General features: G+C 47.4%; 1 pseudogene; it reads right to left on the reverse strand.

Annotated features, from left to right (window-relative positions):
* Positions 1-992: 992 nt before the first annotated feature.
* The window catches only part of LOC130196683 (protein NLRC3-like), a 30,419-nt pseudogene continuing 7,157 nt past the window's right edge, over positions 993-24,254 (reverse strand).

Genomic DNA, 24,254 nt, shown 5'->3' on the forward strand with positions numbered 1-24,254 from the left:
GACTCACTCAAGTATATATATATATATATATATATATATAATATTAATAAAGTATGGTACATATAGTATACTCATCAATACTCTCTGTGTCTCTCTGAGCGACATTCTGTAGGTGAAGGACAGGGGGCCCCTGTCTCTTTGACCCTTTGACCGCTGACCCTTTTAGCCCCTGACTCTTTGGCCCCTGACTGTTTGGCCCCTGACCTTTTGCCCCTGACCCTTTGGCCCCTGACCCTGTGGTCCCCTGACCCCTTGACCTCCGACCCGTTAGCTTCCTGACCCTTTAGCCCCTGACCCTTTGGCCCCTGACCCTGTGGCCCCTGGCTCTGTCCCATAGGCCTGTTCAGTAATCCATCAGCAGCATGAAGCCAGACAAGTGTCATGATTGTATATCAGGTATAATTAAAATCCTTGAGGTCCAGTTAGAGAGAGTTTCCTCACTAAAGGTCAGAACATCAATGTCAGATATGCGCTCTATGATTTTGTGCCATATGCATTGAAGTAGCCAACAGTTGTATTAACGTGTGTATGTAGGAAACAACTGACTGTCAAGTTAAATAAAGAAAACTAAACTGAATAACATCTACAACATATTTATTATTATAGATTTTCAATTGAACTGTATTAATTATGAATAATAAATACTCTAATAATAAATACATTATTTTCTCTTATTTAAAGTGAAATAAAGGTCGGATTTAAAACAGAAAGCTTTTGAAAAATGGGACTTCAAATAAAGGACTTCATTTTATAAAATATTGAACTGAATTGTCCTGCAGCTTTAAATTTAGTTTCTTCAGGCGTCAAGCGATGTCAATCAAAAGAGCCAAGATATTATATTCTTGTTCTCTGAAAGGAGAAATGTGTGTGCAGGGACTCCATCTGGTTATGAAACCATTTGTTTCAGCTCATTTATCTCTGTTCACATCAGTGATCATCAGTTAATTCATGTTACATTAAGATCATATTGGGCTCTTATCTTTATTTATAATTCAGTGAACCCACCTCAGAGTCTCCAGGCTACAACGTGGACTCTCCAGAAAACCAGTCAGCAGCTTCACTCCTGAATCCTGCAGCTGGTTTCTACTCAGATCCAGTTCTCTGAGACTGGAGGGGTTTGACTTCAGAGCTGATCCCAGAGAAGAACAGCCTTCCTCTGAGATCCAACAGCATGACAGTCTGTAAACACACAAAACAACACACAGAGTTTATTATATCAACACACAATGAATCATTATTGACATCATGAACACGAGTGGCTTTCACTTTGGTTTCATCTTCTTCTGTAAACAGACATTTAGTTAAAATCACGTCAGTGAAAGAAGAAGAAAAGATGACAGAAACAATCTGTTCATCATCCAATCAGATGAGTTCATGTTTTAATGTGAACTCCACTTCACAAGGTTTCCTGCAGCTGGTAGCAGACGTGTAGAAGCAGCTTACGGCCGGAGGATTCATGACTGATAATGATTGATGATCAGTTAATTCATGTTACATTAAGATCATATTGGGCTCTTATCTTAATCTATAATTCAGTGAACCCACCTCAGAGTCTCCAGTCTACAATGTGGACTCTCCAGTCCAGCAGAGAGGAGCTTCACTCCTGAGTCCTGCAGCCTGTTGGAGCTCAGATCCAGTTCTCTCAGACTGGAGCACTGGGAGCTGAGGACTGAGGACAGAGCTCCACAGCTTCTCTCTGTGAGGTTACAGTCCTTCAGCCTAAGGGAGGAACAGAGATTAATACAAACAACATGTTCAATCAAAGTAAAACATCAATCCATTTAGTAATGTTAACGTATCCATACAGAGCTTTGTTGGAGGCTTTGACCACCGGCATCAGCCTCAGGAGAGCCTTCTCTGAAGCAGAGTATTTCTTCAGGTCAAACACCTCCAGATCTTCTTCTGATGACAGTAAGATGAAGACCAGAGCTGACCACTGAGCAGGAGACAGTTTATCTGTGGAGAGACGTCCTGATCTCAGGGCCTGTTGGATCTCCTCCACCAGAGAACCATCGTTCAGTTCATTCAGACAGTGGAACAGATTGATGCTTTTCTCTGGAGACACATCCTCACTGATCTTCTTCTTGATGTACTGGACTGTTTCCTGATTGGCCTGTGAGCTACTTCCTGGCTGTGTCAGCAGACCTTGCAGAAGACTCTGATTAGTCTCCAGGGAAAGACCCAGGAGGAAGCGGAGGAACAAGTCCAGGTGTCCATTTGGACTCTGTAAGGCCTTGTCCACAGCACTCTGGTAGAGATGTTTGAGTTTAGGTTTTGCTCTCAATACTTTATGCCGACCAAGGCCTTTAGCTCCTGGTTGTTTGTCTGCCATCAGGTTGACACCAGAGTTGCTGGAGGTCAGATGGACATGAAGAGCAGCCAGAAACTCCTGAACACTCAGATGGACGAAGCAGAACACCTGGTCCTGGTACAGTCCTCTCCTCTCTAAAGATCTGTGTGAACACTCCTGAGTACACTGAGGCTGCTCTGATATCGATGCCACACTCGGTCAGGTCGCATTCATAGAAGATCAGGTTCCCTTTCTGCAGCTGATCAAAAGCCAGTCTTCCCAGAGACTCAGTCATCTTCCTGCTCTCTGGACTCCAGTGTGGATCCGTTGCAGCTCCTCCATCAAACTTGACCTTCTTCACTTTGGACTGAACCACCAGGAAGTGGATGTACATCTCAGTCATGGTCTTGGGCAGCTTTCCTCCCTCTGTGGTCTTCAACACGTCCTCCAGAACTGTAGCAGTGATCCAGCAGAAGACTGGGATGTGGCACATGATGTGGAGGCTTCGGGAGGTCTTGATGTGGGAGATGATCCTGCTGGCCTGCTCCTCATCTCTGAACCTCTTCCTGAAGTAGTCCTCCTTCTGGGGGTCAGTGAACCCTCTGACCTCTGTCACCAAGTCAACACAGTCAGGAGGGATCTGATTGGCTGCTGCAGGTCTTGTGGTTATCCAGAGGCGAGCAGAGGGAAGCAGTTTCCCCCTGAAGAGGTTTGTCAGCAGCACATGCACTGAGGTGGACTCTGTGACATCAGTCAGGACCTCATTGTTGAGGAAGTCCAGAGGAAGTCGACACTCGTCCAGACCGTCAAAGATGAACACAACCTGGAACTCTTCAAACCTGCAGATTCCTGCTTCTTTGGTTTCAGTGAAGAAGTGATGGATAAGTTGCACCAAGCTGAACTTCTTCTCTTTCAGCACATTCAGCTCTCTGAACGTGAATGGAAACAGGAAGTGGATGTCCTGGTTGGCTTTGTCTTCAGCCCAGTCCAGAGTGAACTTCTGTGTTAGGACTGTTTTCCCAACGCCAGCCACTCCCTTCGTCATCACTGTTCTGATTGGCTCCTCTCTTCCTGGCGAGGCTTTGAAGAGGTCTTCTTGTCTGATGGGTGTTTCTGGTCTGTGTGGTTTCCTGGATGCTGTTTCAATCTGTCTGACCTCATGCTCCTCGTTGACCTCTGCAGTCCCTCCCTCTGTGATGTAGAGCTCTGTGTAGATCTGGTTCAGGAGGGTTTGGTTTCCTGCTTTAGGGATCCCCTCAAACACACACTGGAACTTCTTCTTCAGGTTAGACTTGAGTTCATGTTGGGCTGCAGTCACACGAGTTTCTGGAATGACAACAATCACAGATGAACTTACTGAGTGGTGGTCTTCTGTTTCATTGTAAAGTCTTTAAAATCCTCTTACTGCTCTGCAGACAGTCAGCCAGCTCCTCCTGCTCCATTCTCCTCAAGAAGTTTAGTGTGATCTTCAGAAATGCTTCCCTGCTGCTCCTCATCTGCTCTTCATCCTCACCGTCCAACACCTCCTCATCTTCCATCCGACCCGCAGGGCCTTCTGGGTAATCTGGATTTAGGGCCTTTTGCATCTTCTTCAGCTCGCTCTTCATAAAGCTGACAATGTTCTTCTCAAGCAGCTGGAACCAAACAATACAAGTATATTAATTGTTTTTAAATATTTAAAATGGTGTATTGAGGTCTATTCAAAGCTTTGAAATAACTCCTTAATTTCAGTTTCCTGCTTTCATTTTACATCAAAACTGTACAAGTCTCTATTTTATTAGTATTGTTTTATTATTATTTTCTCAAAACTGTTTTACCTAATCTGTGAACATCGTGTTAATGTAGATTGTAAATGCATTCTGGGAAATATTATTGGAAATTTAATCCAATAATACCAACTGTCAATGAAAAACCAGCAGAATTCTCCATCTTCAATTAAAGACCATAATGTCTTGAGTGTCTAGATGTTGACATCAGAGGTCAGAGGAGGTTTAATACATATGGTTCGGGTAGGAACTTAGCTTTAATCCATGTGTCATCACGTTAGGGCCGGGAATACCGAAATAACCCAGAACCAAGTAGTATTGAAACTTCTCCAATCAAACGATTCCTGAGATCCGTCCTTTTTGTGCTTTCAAGCTTTCCTTTATTTAATGTGACGTGTGATTGGCCCCAAACAGCCGGAGAGTACCTTCCTGTTAGCACCGTTAGCTTCTAGCTGCTGAGATGTCTGAGCTAGCAGCTAACGGTGCTATAAGCGTTGTTGAATTTGACAATTTACTAAAGCAATATGTAAATTAGGATTTACTAATATACCATAACTTCATACATGTTGTTATAGAATGTGTTATTGTTTAATAATTTACAATGGTGTTTGGTAATGTCTGTGAATTATTATTTAATGGATTACTGTAACACACTGGTAAAGATGAATCTCTTTGTGTGCCAAGAAACAGATCACTGGCAGCAAGCGATGCCCTTCCCCCGACATGGAGAGAGGACCCTTGGGGAGCCCATGGAAGAGACCCCATTCATGCGATGCGCCGCATGTCAGAGTGATGACATCATGTGGATATGCGAATCTACCAACAGCCAGACGGTCGGCCAATGAGCGAATTGGGAAAGGTGTTACCTGGTCAATGTAACCAATGAGAAGTGGATATCTCCCCTGGGGCCGGGACGCCCGGGAGGTTTAACCCTCCTGTTATGTTGCGGGTCAAATTGACCCGTTTCAAAGTTTGAAAATCTAGGAAAAATACTTCTAAGTACTCTTTCTGTATAAACTTCTTCTGCTTACCTTATTTAGTGTAATCAACGTTAAAAAAAATACTAAAAAAATATCATGTATTTGCAACCCCCCCCTGCAGGTTTATATAACAGAGATGATGTTCCCGGGTCAATTTGACCCGGCTGTGAAAGTGAAGGCTAAAAGTCACCAAAAGAGTCACGTTTAGACTATTTCTTTCTTTGTAAATGTAGGACAGTCTTTCTTACTCCCTCCCACCAAGTTTCAACACTCACACCTGTAGGAGCCATTTCTATACGTTATTTTAATGCTTGTATTTATTTATATTTTCTGAGAATTTGTGCCCTCTACAGGTCGAAAGGCCAATAAATAGTAGAGTGACCTGGGGGAGGTGCGGCTGACTGGGAGCACACAGCTTTTGACCTTGCTGTCTAATTATGTTGCTGGAGGAAAGGCCTCGCTGCTCTTTTGTGCTCTGAAACTTTATTTGTTGTTTTATTTTCTACCCACACGTTGTAACATCCATTTTGGTAATAAACCCACCACTTGGAACTGTACTTGGACCACTTTGGATTTCATTTATTTCACAACACAAGCGTCAAAGAACCCCCAGTCACCGACAACAAACGTGACTAACAAATGGACACTCAGGATAAATGGTCACTATAACACCAACACACACACACACACACTAACACACGCGCGCACAGACACCAACACACACACATATCAGCACACACACACCCCGTTCACAACCCCATATATAAAGTTGTACACATTTCAAACTTCAAACAAAAGAATCAGGTGGTTGTTATGGGAAGCGTCTCTGTCCTGCTGTGTGCCCATCACCCGACATGAGAAGCACACTTTTAGGGCTGCAACAACGAATCGATAAAATCGATAAAAATCGATTATTAAAATAGTTGGCAACGAATTTCATTATCGATTCGTTGTGTCGCGCTGTAGGGGTATACAAATTCACGCGGGCCCTTTAAGGAAAGGGGCGTATCCCTGGTGACGAGGGGGGTTAAAGGTTCACCAGGAAGTAGAGAATAACACAGGTGTTGGAAAGGAAAATAAACAACCACGAGCAAGCAGAATCACTCGACTCTTCGTTATTTTCCACGCACCTACATTGGTGACCCTGATTTCTCATGGACGTTTCCGGAGAGAAGATGACGACACATGCAGTTTCGCTGAAACTACCGGAGTTTTGGGAGACGCAAGCATCGGTGTGGTTTGCGCAACCTGAAGCTCAGTTTGCCTTAAAGGACATTACAGCGGACGCCACCAAGTACTACTATGTCGTGGCGGCCCTCGGCAGTTCTACAGCGGGCCGAGTGGCGAGCATCCTGGAAAATCCACCGGAGAGGGGCAAGTACGCCCGGTTGAAAGACCGGCTGCTGAAGATCTTCGGGCTGTCTGACTGAGCGGGCTCAGCTTGCTCTCGCTGAACGGCCTCGGCGACAGCAAGCCGTCAGAGCTCATGGACACAATGTTAGCTCTGCTGGGACGGCACAGACCGGACTTTCTGTTTCAAGAACTCTTTCTGCAGCAGCTATCCCTGCCGGTGCGAGTCGCGTTGGCCAACACCGCGATCACCGACTGTCGGGAGTTAGCCGAGGAGGCCGATAAGTTTTTTCTGGCTGGCCAACAGAGCTACACGGCGGCGCTGAAGCCGACTCAACCCACGGCATGGCTGCCGGGAGAGACGGATGTCGTTACAACAGCGGCAGCAGCGAGCCAACGGCAGAGATCTACCGGCATGTGCTATTACCATGCTAGGTTTGGGCCGAAGGCGACACGCTGCAGATCTCCGTGCAGCTTCAGCAGGACGAGAAATGCCAGAGCCGGCGCAGCCATGAGCGTCGGGCGGGAAGGCAGGCTGCTGTTCATCAAGGACGACGTTTCCGGGCGGCGCTTTCTCTGCGACACGGGTGCGCAGAGGAGCGTGGTGCCTGCATCGCGGGTGGACATGCTGACCGGCGGGCAGGGCCCCCCCCTGGAAGCAGCTAACGGTACTCCCATACGCACGTTTGGGACGCGGTACATGGAGCTGTCCTTTACGGGGCAGCGTTTCAGCTGGGACTTCGTCACTGCCAAGATCGCCGTTCCCCTGCTGGGCGCGGATTTCCTCTGCGCTTATGGATTATTGGTGGACGTAAAGGGCCGCCGCCTGATAAATGCGGTAACATTTAGCTCGTACCCATGTACATTAAGTGGAGCTGGCTCTACCGGATTAGCTAGCATGCTAACGGTAGATGAGGAGTTTCTGCAGCTACTGTCCAAATTCCCGGACCTCACGCAGCCCACTTTCTCGTCCACCACGGTCAGACACGGGGTGGAGCATCACCTCTCTACCACTGGCCCGCCGGTACATGCCCGGGCCCGGCGCCTGGACCCGGCGAAGCTCACCATCGCCAAGGCCGAGTTTAAGAACATGGAGCGCCTGGGCATTATTCGCCGCTCCAACAGTCCGTGGGCTTCACCCCTGCATATCGCACCGAAACCTGGAGGCGGGTGGCTCCCGTGTGGAGATTACCGCCGGCTCAATGACGCAACGGTTCCGGATCGGTATCCGGTTCCACATATTCAAGACTTTTCTGCCCACTTGTCGGATAGCGTGGTGTTTTCAAAAGTAGACCTTGTGCGAGGTTACCACCAGGTGCCTGTTCAGCCAGTGGACGTCCCCAAGACGGCGGTGATCACTCCGTTCGGCCTGTTCGAGTTCCTGAGGATGCCTTTCGGACTCAAGAATGCAGCGCAGACATTCCAGCGCCTGATGGACACGGTGCTGAGGGACCTGCCTTTTCTGTTTGTCTACTTGGACGACATACTGGTTGCCAGTACATCAAGGGCCGAGCACATGTCTCACCTTCGGATATTGTTCGATCGCCTCAGCCAGCATGGGTTGATCATCAACCCGGCTAAGTGCCAGTTTGGATTATCCACCATTGACTTCCTGGGGCATCACATCACGAAGGACGGGGCGATTCCCCTCCCATCAAAGGTGGAGGCAGTCAGTAATTTTGCGCGTCCACTCACAGTGAGGGCCCTGCAGGAGTTTTTAGGCATGGTCAATTTCGCCCACCGCTTTATCCCCCGAGCAGCCCAGTTGATGCGGCCCCTGTACGAGGCCCTGAAGGACAAGGCCAGCAAAAAGATGGTGGACTGGACCGAAGAACGAAAACGGGCGTTCGTGGACGCTAAAATGGCGCTGGTGGAGGCAACAATGTTGGCACACCCGTCCCCTGAAGCTCCGATTGCCATCACCACGGACGCTTCGGACTACGCGGTGGGTGCCGTGCACGAGCAGTGGGTGAAGGGGGCGTGGCAACCGCTCGCTTTCTTCAGCTAACAGCAGGAAATCAACTGGCGATGGGAGATGTAAAAGCCCTCCTAAGCCGTTGTCTGGATGTAGACACATGCAACAACCTCCTGATGACAGCTGGAGCAGGAGGAGGCGGGGATTCCGAACCATTCGGACAAAACAGAGCAATGGTGTGGCTGGCCTTACGAAGAAAGTTCCCCACTCCAGTGGACCAAACATCAGTGGCCTCATTCATCTGGGTCCCCGGAGAGAACCCTCCAGCCTACATGGCCAGGGCCCAGCTGGTATGGAGAAATGCTTTTCGTGAGCCCCATGACTCCACCGCCACCACTCAGACACTCTGGAGAAACATGGTTATAAACGGCCTGCCCGAAGGCCCGAAAGCCGCATTGGACTTAGTGGTGGGATTGGAAGTAATGGGAACAGATTTGTGGGAATCACACCTCAGACACCACATAACAAGACATATGGCTATAAAAAACAGCGAGGATACCGAAATAAAAGTCCTCCAGAAAGCCCTCCTAAAGAAACAACTGAAAGAACAAGATGATAAGGCATCTGCAAAAAAGGCAGCAGCCAAACAACAAGCACAACAAGCAGCAGCAGCAGAATCACCAATACCTGATCCCGCAGCCACAATTGGAGCTATGATGGCCATGATGGCGTCAGGAGGAGATTCACGAAATTGGCAACAAAACTCATGGAGAGGCAACAGAGGTGGCAGGGGAGGAGGACGCGGAGCAACATACAGCTGCTACAACTGTGGGAAACCTGGACATTTTGCCCGGGACTGCAGATCTGCCCCTCAGAATCAGAACCAACAAAGAGGGGGACCACCCAGTAGAGGTCAACCAAGAGGAAGAGGAGGACCACCACTAGGAGGAGCCCCACAGCAGTGGAACAAAGGATATGATGAGCAAACAGGGGGGCATTCCACTCAAGCTCCGAGTTGGGGCTGGCCTCAAGAGGGGCAGTATTGACACGCCCCTCAGCCACAAACATCACGCACCCTCCATTTCGGCCTAAGCAGTGAACCTTTGGTGACATGCACCATTAATGGTGTTGAACACATTTTCCTCGCCGATACTGGAGCTACTTACTCGAGCGTGATGATGTCACATCCGATGTCGGACCGGTATGTGTCAGTGGTTGGGATATCTGGCAAACCTGTCCGGCAGTTCTATACTCAACCACTTGAGATGGAATTCCAATCCATATCCTTACATCACTCGTTTCTCTCAGCCCCTGACTGCCCAATAAACTTACTCGGAAGAGACCTGATGACCAAAATGAGACTGACGATATGGATGAATGAAGATGGCATCCACATATCACAAAAAGCTCCGAAAAGCACCCTTCAAATGCCTGTCCGAGTGCTGTCACTTTCCCCTGCTGAACTAAACCCGATAAGCAAAGATGAAGAAGTGTACTGGTTACGATTGATAGCCACCAAGGAAAAGACTCCAGCAATCCAATACTGGTTTAACAGCCTTAAAACCTCCATTATGGCACTGCACCTGTTAAGAATATATATTCTAGTTTAGCATAGCTTAGTATTGTTTGCATATAGATTATGTGTAAGATGGAAAACACTGAATGAGAGTTGAATACCTCGGCAGGGCAATCTGGTGTCTGACGGATCTAAAGAAAGATAGCAGTGTCACCTAAGGAATGTTGATGTAAACCCCCTTGTGCACTGCACTCATCAAAAAGGATGACTAGAGAAAGAGCTCATTGTATTCAGTGTTTAGAAAGAGCAACCACAGTCCTTACCTCGTCGGGAGGATAGATAACGAAGGGTCCAGATGGGACCATTTATTCTCCTTCTTAGACACTTTAAGTCCTTTCTGTCTCTCCACACTGACCCCCCCTTCACCGATCCCCCTCACACGCACACACTGACACGTGGGAAGAAGCCCCCCCCGGTGTGTGGACGACCTTCGGAGAAGTTCCAGGCCTCATCCCTGAAGAGATAAGGCCCGAAGGAAGTCTTCTTACAAGAGAGGGACTATTAGATCAACTACCTCCCCCTCTCTCTCTCTACCTTTTCACAACATGTGCACTCATTGGCAGACGAGAAGAACCAATGAAGGAGCGGCAGAGGCGGGAGCTGGCAACAAGAACCAATGAGAAGACACCACCCCCTTTGCTCCTGTCCAATCAGAACTGTTCTTTGCGGCTATTTAAAATGGCCGCACACTCTGAGTCGTGGTCTTTTTCTCCAACGCTGAGGCCACTGGTCAGAGCTCTGGAGAAGGGTCCATGCATGATGTCTACTTGTATCCTGATTTCTGAATAAAACGCTTATAGATGTAACGTAGAAGTCTACCGCTCTTTCTTCCAGTGAGTGTCGTCCAGGTGGTGTGTGCAGTCCAAAACCAACAAATGGTAGCAAGAGAATGGTTGTGAAATCCGGTCCAGAGACCTGAGGAGGACAGCACCTGAGACCCCAGACGGACCACTTGTTCTAAGACCCGCTCCGAGAAACTGATCGAACCGCGCGGTGTCAAAATAAGGTAGGACTGAACCTATTTATTTCAAATCAGTCAAATTGAACACTCTAAACTTGATCAGGAGTATTGGATGTGAGTATTGGAACTGCTAAATGTTTTGACTTGATTTAAATAATAAAATAAAGCGTAAAAAGGGAAATCACGATACAGTTTGACAGAAAGACGAGGCGGCCTCGCACGTAGAAGACTCTACAGAGAGCCAGTCAGGAACCGAAGACGAGGCGGCCTCGCACGTAGAAGACTCTACAGAGAGCCGGCCAGGAACCGAAGACGAGGCGGCCTCGCACGTAGAAGACTCTACAGAGAGCCGGCCAGGAACCGAAGACGAGGCGGCCTCGCACGTAGAAGACTCTACAGAGAGCCGGCCAGGAACCGAAGACGAGGCGGCCTCGCACGTAGAAGACTCTACAGAGAGCCGGCCAGGAACCGAAGACAGGCGGCCTCGCGTAGAAGACTCTACAGAGAGCCGGCCAGGAACCGAAGACGAGGCGGCCTCGCACGTGAAGACTCTACAGAGAGCCGGCCAGGAACCGAAGACGGGCGGCCTCGCACGTAGAAGACTCTACAGAGAGCCGGCCAGGAACCGAAGACGAGGCGGCCTCGCACGTAGAAGACTCTACAGAGAGCCGGCCAGGAACCGAAGACGAGGCGGCCTCGCACGTAGAAGACTCTACAGAGAGCCGGTTCAGAACCGAAGACGAGGCGGCCTCGCACGTAGAAGACTCTACAGAGAGCCGGTCAGGAACCGAAGACGAGGCGGCCTCGCACCAGAACACATGTGTATGCATAAAACTGTGAATGAATGTTGAATACCGGTGGTGAATAAATGTTGTCAAGGTGAATAAATGTTGTCAAAGTGGAATCGACAGAGCAGAGTCGAAACCTCACGGTGTCAACGCAAGCTCTAGTCTGTTGAATTGCACGAGTGATAAATGAGGATTTATTGTTCTGAAAGGCACGTTGCTGAGTAAAGAACACATTGTATGGCGATTATGTACTACGTTTAAGAGCAGGTACGAGTTTGAGATTGAGGAGGATACGGAGAAACAAAGAGGTAACTCCGTTAACACGAAAAAATACAAGAACAGAAAGGAGGAGGGAAAAGCTGTGAGCTGCTGCGCGCCTCCGCGGCGCGCACGCGCCTTCACAGACAGAGCAGCCCCTCCCCTACCCACTTCGCTGCACACGTCTGTCTCAGAGCGAGCTAAGATGAGAGCAGAACAAAGCCAGAACAGTGACTGAAGAATTCTTTTTGAAGATAACTATTAATTGATAGAGTGTGTGACCATCATTTTCCTTTCTGAAACATAGTTTTTAATAAATACGTATTTTGACAATACTAACAGAAAACGGACATTTGTAGACACCCAGATAAATATAAAAGAACACAACAACAACAATTAGACCCCTTATCTTGTTAGCAGCCCCCTTCCTCCCGTTTACCCTCCCCAACCCACACGGTCCCCAAAGATGAATCCCCAGCCGTTGAATAACGGGTGGTACGGACAGACTGACGACACACGACACCATGACGACTCCAACTATATACCTGGTAGAGGAGGCAGGAGAACAGGCCCACACAATTGCTACAACTGTGATGAGCCAGGGCACTCTGCCAAGAACTGTAAGAGGCCAAAAGGTAACTATTATGGAAGAGGTGGCAGAGGAAGAGGAGGAAGAGGAAGATACAGAGGAGGAAGTTATGGAGGACCTGGAGGGTACAATGGACCCCAGGGAACCCCTGTTCAACAACAGCAACAGACTCCCCCTCAACAGCCCCCCCCTCTGCAGCAGACAGCAGCACAACCACAATACATCATAGTCTGTATCCAGCCCCTCCTCCAAATCCATAAGCACTGATCTATCAACAGCCACAGCAAGCCACGTTTGCACCGCTTCAAGCTTAGTTATGCATAAAAGAAGCCCGTTCAAGAGTAAAAGGAGTAACAACTGGGGCAACAGAGGCTTTAGACGAGTATTAATAATTTTTAATTATAGTCAGGCTGGACATTGGGCTAATTTTTGTCCTTATCCACCACAGGGTTAAGCAGTCTCAGTCAGAACCACTTCAGTACTCTCATAATGTCTAACCCCGCCATAACAAGCACCCAACACACAGCCACAGCCACAAGGCAACAGTGATCCATGGCACCAGGCCCGGACCAGAGACACAAAATTAGGCGTGCCCAGATCCAACAGCTGACAGCGAACTGTACTCACTGAACAGAAATGTGCCACGCCCACTAGTCACCCAATGATTCAACTGGAGACTAAAGAGACACTGAACAGGAAGCAAAGTGTCCGGTGGGACAGAGTAGATGATGATGATGACATCACACCTCTGCATGACAACAGCCAGCAGTGGAGACTTTGGTTCAAAGTCCTGCATCCCTACTCGCCACCAGGGGACCAAAGACATTGTGCCCTTAACTCCTCCTTGATACAAGATGAGATCTGAGATCCTGAGGGACTGCCTGCAACACGAGATTGAGGTTCATGAAGACCCAACTGTGGAGGCTTGGAGATCTATGCAGAGAAGCAAGGAGTAGCAGCGGCTGGTGAATGAACACCAGAGTTGCAGATTGAATGCAGTCGTGATACCGCAGCTCCACATCACAGTGTTTGTCCAGAGTGGAGGCACAGAGAAGAACAATGGTGGAAGCAGAGGTTGAGGCTACGGACTGGGTGCACAAACAAAATGAACACTTGCATTACTCCACATTTGAGAACATGTAAAGAACTGCACACACATCGGAGGTCCAGTTAATATTAGAGACACATGCTTAGACACACACATAGTAGAGAGAACACTGATCATGGGGACACTGACAACATGCGTAATTTATTTCAAGACACTTTTAGGACTAAAGGGTGAACTGATGTGTGACTGATTCTGATAGCTCCCATAGAGATAGAGTTAAACCTACGTAAGATTCCAATTTAATCATCACCAGCATCCCTTAAGGATGGAACAGACTAGATATTTTTTAAATCATAGAATGGTTGTTATAGGCAGGTGTACTGGAGAGGACGAGGGCTCCCTGGAATACATTAATTGATAAATTTCGTAAAACTTGGAAAATGGGCCTTGATTTGGGGCCAATAAATAAATGTGTAACCCGTTCTTTAATAATTAGGCCGACTTATTATGACATTCCTTACCCAAGCACAATGATGACGCTGTGAGTTCAGACAAGACATGGTTCTCCTGCATTGATTTGACAGATGCAAGCATTTTTATTTTATTTCTCTCCTTTCTTCTAGAAGTTGACTGTTTTGATTGTAGTGTCAGTGTTGAAGATATAGTGTTGGGTTTACTGTTGATTTCTGATAAAAAATAGTGGTTATTATTACAGTAATGCCATTAGGCTTACGAGTAATTGATTTCCCATCACTGTTTCAGTACTGAGTTTTTATTTGTTTATCTTTTTGTTTTTTTTGATTGACAGTTTTAGAGAATAGTGTTGGGTTTACTGTTTTTTGGGAAAAACAGTGGTTATTATTACAGTAATGCCATTGGGCGTACGAGTAATGGATTTCTCATCACCGTTTCAAAACTGAGTTTTTTATTTTTATTTTAGTCAGGTTTCAAAGGATAGTTTTGGGTTTACTGTTTTTTGGAAAAATAGTGGTTATTATTACAGTCGTCCGTTGGACGTACGAGTAATCAATTTCTCATGAGCTGTTAAGAAACTGACACCTATTTATGCGACGTGCTAAAGTTTTATTTTATTTCTCTCTTTTCTTCTAGAGGTTGACTGTTTATTAAGATTATTATTATTGAAAAGGACGGATTTAGGAATTCCATCCTATTTCAAAAGAGGGATAGAAGCACACAACAATCTATGTTGAGGACAGACTATTAAGAGGAGGGCCAGACAAGTACAGACTAATAGATCAGATATCAGTAGGTTTAGAATCAGGGACCCCAGAGAATCATAAAAAATAATTTTTTGAAATCATAAATATGCTTGATAAATGAAAAGATGTAATCTTATTTGTGTTCCTTCCATAGTTGTGGTGATAGTAGATGGGGTTCAACGTCGACTGATTCGAAGAAGAGCCGCCACTCCTGTACACATAACTTGCGAGTGTTTGATCACATCCCATATAGTGCACACAGGCACACACTCAAGGTATAGAGTTACAAGACGCATCAGGTCCGACAACGGAACACATTTTAACAACAAACTGCTGGGGAAAGTTGATATGCACTGGGCATAACCTACAAGTTTGGGTCTATATATCACCCTCAGTCTCAAGGATTGGTCGAGAGAGCCAATCAAATTATTAAGAGGAAAATGTGCGAAGGCGCTTCCACTAGGTACTGATGACCATGAGAGCATTACCAGGGGGGAAGACGTCACCAAGTGAGTTGTTAACAGGAAGAAGTATGCCAGAGCCACCCAGAGATGGAGGTAATATGCCACCTCTGGATGTCTGTAAAATTGAAATGTCAGAATACATAAAAGCTCTAATTTCTCTCTCACCAAAAGCTCTCTCAAACCAGGTTGTTCGAGCCCAGACGATCGATCAGGAGGCAGCAGAGCCAACCAAAGTAAAAGTAGGTGACTGGGTCAGGGTCAGGGTTCACAAGAGGAAGTGGACTGAGCCTAGGTGGACTGGTCTGTACGAAGTGAAGGAGGTTACTTCACACATGGTCCAGGTCAAGGGTAAGGCAGAGGCACCTTGACGCCACCTGACACATTGTGCCCCAGCTACCTGTCCAACAGGGACATTGACAGAAACACAATCAGATCGAAAAATGTTGAGGACCAGAGGTCGTTCCGTAGGTGTTTCGGGGAGCCTGATAGCCCAGCTAGAAGGTCCCCCCCGCAAACCACTATAGGAACAGCTGGAAGTCAGACAAACTGTTCTAATAGTCATGGGACTGACTCTTGTCACTATCGTAGGATTATTCATTTGAGGGTTAGAGAAGAACCTGCCAAAAAGACATTATAATAGAAAAGATTAGGGAGAATATTGTTATTAATGTATGTTGCCTGAGAGTGACTGTATGTTAATATTATAGATTGAAGCCAGTTGAATTACATGAAGGAAAAGAAAGGTTGCAAAGACAGGCAAAGAAAGGTTGGAAAGAAAGGAGAAAGAAAGGAGACAAGAAGGAGACAGAGAGAGAGACAAATGAGAGAAGAATTAGACAGAAAAGAGAGAGAAATCGCAAGAAAAGAAGACTCTTATTGTGAAAATACTTGGTTAAGCGACTTGACCGGAAGTGACATTTTGACCGTGGGTTAGTGACATTTGACCCCTCCATTGTTCTAGCGGAACTTTGAACTCATCACTAGGTGTTAAAGGCTGGACTCACCTTTGAGTGAGGATTGGCTGACTTTGAGTCTAAGACTCTGGGGATTAGAGATAGCAGTCTCATCAACAGATATCTCGATGCTGGAAGGCTGAGGAAGCAGAGGAGCCAATGAAGAAGCATCCCTGAATGAGAAACTTCTAACAGAAAGAAGAGGTGTCAAACAGGATGTCCCCAACCACCACCAGAGGTTTGCAGGTGCTGAATGCTGAGACAACAAACGTGACAATGACCAGTGATGGCTGTGTTGAGTTCTCTCCACCTTCATGTTTATGAATCAAATGGAATTTGCTTCAGAGAAAGGAGGGAGGGAGTAGAACTGAGATGCTGATATGCTGTTAAAAGGAGAATCAGATCTGACAATGGCACACATTTTTGCAAACCAACACCTACAAGAAGTTGAGAAATATTTCTAGAGAGCACATTCACACGGAGCAGTCTATTGCCCAATCACAGGTGATAGTCGCGAGAGCTAATCAACAATTGAAGCAATTGAGACAATGATGGCTAAATTATCCTCAAAGGAGGGAGAACATTTCTCTCCCATGAGTTATTGACATGAAGACCCATGCGGGGTCTACAGAGTTAGGAGACTGTCCTAGACTTGACATATTTCAGAGAATATTCTGGAAAAAAGAAATATATATAACTGACCAGATCTAAGTTTTTCTCCAAGTAGGTTGCTGAAGCCCACTAGGAGCCAGCTGATGAGTCATCAGTGGAACCAGGTGACTGGGTAAGACTCGAGGTTCACATGGGAAGTGGACTGAGCCCAGGTGGACAGGGTGTTTTGAAGTCATAGGACTTCACAGCGCCCTCCAGGTGAGAGGCTTCAACATGAGGAGCACCGTATAACACATTGTACATTTGCAGATCAGCCGGCCGAAGAATCACAACCAGCCGCTGAATAGTTGCCTCATCAGGGTAATTCTGACTAACAGATGTGAGGTCACTTCCACACATTTCTGCCTAAGAGCAGGAGCGAGAGTTAAGACTGCAACACAGAAAGTTGTCGCATACGACATCAACTCTCACTGTTCACTGTGTGAGACTTGCCATTAGCTGCACCACCAGGTGCGACTGTTTGTTTTCCCATGATGCTTTCAAGGGACGAAAGAGAAGATTGACGGACGAATACCTGCCTGCTATCAGATCCTGGTAGGATTTGAATATTTCTATGCCCTAGTCAAGGGCCATAGATAGGATCAATTACATTTATCATAACCAGTAAAGATAAATAAAGTTAGATTGGATTGGATAAGTAATTGAGACTCTGTTGGACGACGGATGGCCATTTAATAGATGATTCCTCCCACACGGGGTGAGAAGCTGTTCCTCCGACTCAGTTAAAGATTGCAAATTCAAGCCTAGAAAGTATTAGATACTTATTAAATATAGAAATTAAAATACAATTTTTCATAGTCAAGTGTCACATTCTGTATAGATCCGGCCTAGTGGCTGTTGTGTTGTGTTTTCTCATTCTCTTCAACAGCTACACCTGACGCTCCAGCATCGACCTCCATCGTGTGCTGACTGCCTGCTGTGAGGACCTGCCATGAGGAGCTGCCCACAGGAGCATCGGACACCATCATCACCCGGCTCAGAGACTGAGGAGCCAATGAAGAGCACGATGCTGCCCATGAGAGTCATGTCGAATCCAGGGCCCATGCGACACCAGTGAAAGAACAACAACAAGCCTGACCAGGACGATCCAGACGAAATCAAGTTCGAGACAACCGGATAAAGACCCCATCGACAGCCGGAGGAGACGCTGACGCGGAGCAGAGGAGCAGAGGACCCAGAGGATCCAGAGAGCCAGAGGAGACCAGACCAGGTAGAAGCAGACGAGTTCCAGGACCCAGACCAGGATGAAGCAGATGAGTTGCAGCGGGGACCGGATCGTCAACTGGTTATCAGGATGCCAACCTGCTACTCACCAGCCGCTAGGATGCAAGACCCCCCCTGCCTGACCACTCTCAATTTCACCTCTTTCCTTTGACACCTGCACACTACAGATTTAACGCACACAGACCTACTGACTTCCCTAGGATGGAAGATCTAAGAGGGTGGATCGGAGTACCACATGACAGAAACCACGCCCCTATTCCCATCCCTAACAGAGAGAGACTCTCTCCCCGAGAAATAGGTATTTTACAGGTCTTATGGGACCTTAATCTAGGCAACGAAAGATTATATTTCAGGAGACTCATTCACGTCAAGTGGCAGAGCTAAGACAGGACGAGGAGACCAGGACACATAGCCACTTAGGGAGGCCAGGCCATGACAAGATCTGGCATAAAGAGGGAAATAAATATTCCCAGAGGAAGGGTTCACATCCAGCGGATGTGAAAAGAGGGATTTGTTAAGAATATATATTCTAGTTTAGCATAGCTTAGTATTGTTTGCATATAGATTATGTGTAAGATGGAAAACACTGAATGAGAGTTGAATACCTCGGCAGGGCAATCTGGTGTCTGACGGATCTAAAGAAAGATAGCAGTGTCACCTAAGGAATGTTGATGTAAACCCCCTTGTGCACTGCACTCATCAAAAAGGATGACTAGAGAAAGAGCTCATTGTATTCAGTGTTTAGAAAGAGCAACCACAGTCCTTACCTCGTCGGGAGGATAGATAACGAAGGGTCCAGATGGGACCATTTATTCTCCTTCTTAGACACTTTAAGTCCTTTCTGTCTCCACACTGACCCCCCCTTCACCGATCCCCTCACACGCACACACTGACACGTGGGAAGAAGCCCCCCCCGGTGTGTGGATGACCTTCGAGAGTTCCAGGCCTCATCCCTGAAGAGATAAGGCCGAAGGAAGTCTTCTTACAAGAGAGGGACTATTAGATCAACTACCTCCCCCTCTCTCTCTCTACCTTTTCACAACATGTGCACTCATTGGCAGACGAGAAGAACCAATGAAGGAGCGGCAGAGGCGGGAGCTGGCAACAAGAACCAATGAGAAGACACCACCCCCTTTGCTCCTGTCCAATCAGAACTGTTCTTTGCGGCTATTTAAAATGGCCGCACACTCTGAGTCGTGGTCTTTTTCTCCAACGCTGAGGCCACTGGTCAGAGCTCTGGAGAAGGGTCCATGCATGATGTCTACTTGTATCCTGATTTCTGAATAAAACGCTTATAGATGTAACGTAGAAGTCTACCGCTCTTTCTTCCAGTGAGTGTCGTCCAGGTGGTGTGTGCAGTCCAAAACCAACACACCCTTACAAGACCCCGCTGGACCATGTACATTATACCCTCAATGTGACCCCTGATCCAGATGATCCATACACCGAAGATTGGGATGAAAACATGGCACAATTACGACCAACAATCACGTGTCGCAACATCTACTGTGGCCAAGAAGGGGTAGCAGCAAGCGTTGACTTATCACCATTTCTCGCAGAATGGTACAAACTCAGGTCCGTATCTGTCCCACATGTCACCCTGGCTGTTGGATTTGGGCAAGAAGCCTAGGACCAATGACCAAAAGAGCAGCCACCCTGACCTGGTTACAAACACCAACCAAAGGCCTGTGGAAAGCAAGAGAAGAACAAATGTGGAAATGGTCAGAACCAGTCACACAAGAAACCACCTTGCCTGAACATTTGCCCTTACCAAGACATCATGGAAAATCATGTTCCGATCATCCAGCCACCGTTGCATGTTTGGAGCAATTACCAAAAGGATTATGGACCAAAGGACCCTATGACGTGGGAAGATTGAAAACAGAACCAATTAAGGTTGAGTTCCTGGACCCAGACCAACCCCCAGTATGGAGACCACAATACAAATTAAAACCAGAACAAATTGAAGGAATCACACCCACTATTGAAGGATTGCTACATACAGGTGTCATATACCCGACCAAGTCATCGTACAACACACCGATACTGCCAGTATCAAAAGGAGTGGGAAAAGGATGGAGAATGGTACAAGATTTCAGACCCATTAATGATATCACCAAGCCAGCGGCTTACCCAGTTCCTGATCCCCATGTCTCCCTGAACAATCTGACCCTCCACCACACTCATTTCACAGTCATCGATCTGGCTAACGCATTTTTCAGCCTACCACTCCATAAATCTGCACAAGAACTGTTCGCATTCACGTTTGATGGACAACAATACACGTATGCCTCACTGCCACAGGGATACAGGTGTTCCCCGGGATTGTTCAATCACCATCTCCGGATACACCTCTCCGAGCTAGACCTGCCAAAGGGGGTGGTCCTCATCCAGTATGTAGACGACCTACTCCTAGCAGCGACCTCGGCAGCGCTATGCCTAGATTCCTCAGTAAAACTCCTCTCCCTGCTGGCTGAGAAAGGATACAAAGTCAAGCGATCAAAAGTACAGTTTGAACGGAGAGAAGTCGTGTTCCTTGGGAGATCAGTGTCCTCAACAGGCCTGGGTGTCTCCAGCACCCACAGAGAGAGCATCCTACACCATCCGCAGCCACAGACAGTGACTCAGCTGCTCTCCTTCCTGGGCCTAACAGGATACTCCAGAAGTCATATCCCGAACTATGCCGATTTAACCACCACAGTACGAACGGTACTAAAAGAAGTAAGTCCTCGCAACCTGACTGCACCCCTGACATGGACTGGTGATGCCCTAGCTGCCTTTGCCACCCTCAAACAGACGCTCTCACATGCAACGTCCCTCATGGCACCAGATTATGCCATTCCGTTTCATCTAGATATTTCTGAAAATAACAGCATCCTCAACGCTGTATAGTTTCAGAAAAAGGGGGGTGAGAGGGATGTGCTAATGTACCACTCCTCAAAACTTGACACAGTGGAAAGTGGACAATCAACATGTACAAGATACGTGGCAGCAGTGGCAAAAGCACTGGAGAAAACTGCACACGTCGTCATGGGACACCCATTGGAGGTACACACTCACCACGGGGTAACAGCATTCCTGACAAGCAAAGAATTCACGTTCAGTGCAGCAAGAAAAAACAAAATCCAGCAAACCTGCACCATGCCACACATCACATATGTGGCCGACACAAGAAATATGGCTAACAATATGACAACAGGCACACCACATGTGTGCGAAGAATTGATTGATTGATTGATTGATTGATTGATTGATATATTTATTTGTCGTTTGCCAGAGTACAGGTACAAAAGCATCGAAATTACAAGAAAGGGTGGATGAAAGATTACAGCATAACATGAGGGAAGAAGAAGGCGAGAAAAAACACCAACCCCCCGACTATGCCCCGAGAGGGGTACAGTGTGGGAGCAGGAAAAAAACACCTTAGCACATAAGCACATACATTTAGACATAACTTGCAACGAGTAGGAAGGGGGGAGGGGAGGTAATCCAACAACTGGGTGATCTAAGCCCATCCATTGGGGGCAGAAGGTAACCAGCACCGACAAGCAGCCAGCCGGTCCGGCGCCAACTCAGCAGCGCCCGCACAGCCCCGTCCGGTCACACTGGGGGGTAAAAAGCAGGCGAAGGCGTGGGATGGGGGGAGGGGGGTAGTGAATGCAATCAGTATTATTGAAAGTTCGTGTGTGCGTGTTCTGGTATGTCATCCTCCCCCAGGCCACAACAGACAAAGTTCTCAGTCCGCAAGATGGTCGTTGCCATGGAGATAGCCTTGAAAGGTCCTGGGAGAAAGACAACCACAGGTGTCTGTGGATAGGGGGAAGGGAATGAGAGAGTCTCGCTTCAGTGATCTTCGGGGGAGTTGTTGTTCCAGTCACGGCCTTGGGCCCGTCCTGGTAGAGGGAGCCGAAAGCATAATTGCCATAATTGAAAACAAACTGAGACCGGACCTACAAAACACTCCAATACCGGAGCCAGATGCTTGGTTGTACACGGATGGATGCTGCTACAAGGCAGATGAAGGTAACATTGCAGCCTATGCTGTGGTCCAACAGCACCCAAATGGCTCTCATGAGACACTGCACGCCGAAATAATACCTCAACCGGCATCAGCACAACTAGCTGAAGTCGAGGCCCTGATTCAAGCTCTGCAATGGGGAAAAGACAAAGAAATTAACATCTTTACTGATTCGGCATATGCACATGGAGCTGCTCACGTGGACAGCCCGGTGTGGAAAAGAAGAAATTACACCACTTCCACAGACCAACCAATCAAACACCAAGCAGCAATGAAGAGATTGGTGGAAGCAATGATGCTACCAAAGAAGCTAGCAATCATGAAATGCAAAGGACATGACGCACACAAAAACAGAATCAGTGCAGGAAATGATGCAGCTGACAGAGCAGCGAAGAAGGCTGGTGGTTACCAGCCCAGACAAATGACAATGACGATACCAAAAGAAATAACCGGAATTTACACTTGAACATATCCAGGACCATCAAGAAAAGGCTGGAGCTTATGAATGGTCAGAGTGGACCAGGAAAGGAGCATCCAAAGGCCCAGATGGAATCTGGAGATCACATGATGGAAGAGTAGTGGCCTCAGCTGAACTATGTGCCGCTCTCCTACCAGGAGCCCATGGCCCCACACATGAAGGAAAGAAAAGAACACTTGATAACATGACACATATATGGTGGCACCCACACCTGGATGCCATCACCACACTATTCTGCGACGAATGTCAGATATGTGGAAATCACAATACCAGAAAACCATTTAAGACTCACATGGGATCCTACCCTGTGCCTTCAGCCTGTTTCCAAGACATCAGTATAGACCAGGGATTCCCAAAGTGTGGTGCGCGCACCCCTGGGGGTGCGCGAGCTCTCTCTAGGGGGTGCGCGAGAGGAAAAATGTAATGGCGGTCTAATAGTGTAATAATTCATATTAAACATTCTCAGGGCTCTCAAGTGTCACGCATTGAGCGTGAGACTCAGTGGCGTCCCTAGGCTAAAAAACATCCGTGGCTAAAGCCCCGGATGTTTTTTAATTAGCCCAATGTTAATTAAAAAAAAGAAAAGATTTGGCACACAAGTGGTTAACACCTCCAGGTCGCACGTGACGTCATTCACCCAAAACAGCGGAGTCAGACTGGCAGCAGGCGCACGTAACAGCAAGCTTCTGTCTGAGAGTGTTTCTATGTCTACAAATTTCGCTGCTTCACTCCTCTGGGCTAAGCCCAGCACCGCCGCTCCCATAACGCGCATCGCTCTGCCGTGTTACGCTGACACATCCGCGCACACACAACTCTTCTCGCGGCAAAAAAAAAAAAAAAAAAGTGTGGGGGGATTGGGGGTGCGTGAACCCGGTCGGGATGTAGAAGGGGGTGCGTGGCCTAAAAAGTTTGGGAACCCCTGGTATAGACTATACAGATATGGGAGTAGAAAACAGAGTACAGGGAAAGAGGTACATGTTAGTCATGGTAGACAGATTCTCAAGATTGGTGGAAGCAATTCCCACAAAGAATGAAGACGCAAAATTAGTAGTGAAAGGGCTACAAACAGAACTGATACCCAGATATGGCGTTCCAAAACGCATCAGATCAGACAATGGGTCACACTTTAACAACACACTGCTCGCACAGGTAGAGCAGCGCCTGGAAATCACGCATCGATTTGGATCCGTGTACCATCCACAATCACAGGGCTTGGTGGAGAGAGCAAATCAGACCCTTAAGGCAAAAATTGCCAAAGATTGCGCGGGCTCAAAATTAACATGGGCCGAAGCCCTACCCTTAGCCCTCATGGCTATGCGGACCGCAAAAGGGGGAGACACACATCTCTCCCCACACGAGATTCTAACAGGCAGAAGAATGCCAGGTCCACCCCGGGATGGAGGTCATATGCCATCCCTGGATGTAGCCAAGATAGAAATGTCTGAGTACATGAAGGCCCTAATTTCTCTTACTGCAGCTCTCTCCAAACAGATCGAGAAAGTTCGAGCAGTTCCGGAAGCAGAACCAGAGGCCGAAAAGACCATCAAAGTAGGTGACTGGGTCAGGGTCAAAGTTCACAAACGCAAGTGGACTGACCCCAGGTGGACTGGACCATACGAAGTGAAGGAGGTTACTTCACACTCGGTCCAGGTCAAAGGCAAATCAGGAGCTCCTTGGCACCACCTGACACACTGTGCTCCAGCA

Source organism: Pseudoliparis swirei, chromosome 7, assembly GCF_029220125.1.
Source record: "Pseudoliparis swirei isolate HS2019 ecotype Mariana Trench chromosome 7, NWPU_hadal_v1, whole genome shotgun sequence".
NCBI classification, from domain to species: Eukaryota; Metazoa; Chordata; class Actinopteri; order Perciformes; family Liparidae; genus Pseudoliparis; species Pseudoliparis swirei.